Source organism: Elephantulus edwardii, unplaced genomic scaffold (assembly GCF_000299155.1).
Source record: "Elephantulus edwardii isolate Elephantulus edwardi_28Jun2011 unplaced genomic scaffold, EleEdw1.0 scaffold00014, whole genome shotgun sequence".
Classification (NCBI taxonomy): domain Eukaryota; kingdom Metazoa; phylum Chordata; class Mammalia; order Macroscelidea; family Macroscelididae; genus Elephantulus; species Elephantulus edwardii.
In genome coordinates this window covers 29,432,895-29,433,465 of record NW_006399764.1, presented here as the reverse complement: position 1 = coordinate 29,433,465, position 571 = coordinate 29,432,895, and the positions used below count along the sequence as shown (strand labels likewise).

General features: G+C 58.3%; 1 protein-coding gene across 2 annotated transcripts in view; it reads left to right on the top strand.

Annotated features, from left to right (window-relative positions):
• SMARCA2 (SWI/SNF related, matrix associated, actin dependent regulator of chromatin, subfamily a, member 2) overlaps nt 1–571 on the top strand; it is a 191,004-nt gene that overhangs the window by 88,056 nt on the left and 102,377 nt on the right. The gene's annotated exons all lie outside the window — the stretch shown is intronic.

The following is a 571-nucleotide window of genomic DNA, read 5'->3' as shown; positions in this document are numbered from 1 at the left end:
TGTGAGGTGGGTGGTCTGATCCACACTGTGTGAGGTGGGTGGTCTGACCCACACTGTGTGAGGTGGGCGGTGTGATCCACACTGTGTGAGGTGGGCAGTGTGATCCACACTGTGAGGTGGGCGGTGTGATCCACACTGTGTGAGGTGGGCGGTGTGATCCACACTGTGTGAGGTGGGTGGTCTGAATCACACTGTGTGAGGTGGGTGGTCTGATCCACACTGTGTGAGGTGGGCGGTGTGATCAACACCGTGTGAGGTGGGCGGTGTGATCCACACTGTGTGAGGTGGGTGGTCTGATCCACACTGTGAGGTGGGTGGTCTGATCCACACTGCGAGGTTGGTGGTCTGATCCACACTGTGAGGTGGGTGGTCTGATCCACACTGTGTGAGGTGGGTGGTCTGAACCACACTGCGAGGTTGGTGGTCTGATCCACACTGTGTGAGGTGGGCGGTGTGATCCACACTGCGAGGTTGGTGGTGTGATCCACACTGTGTGAGGTGGGTGGTCTGATCCACACTGTGTGAGGTGGGTGGTCTGATCCACACTGTGTGAGGTGGGTGGTCTGATCCA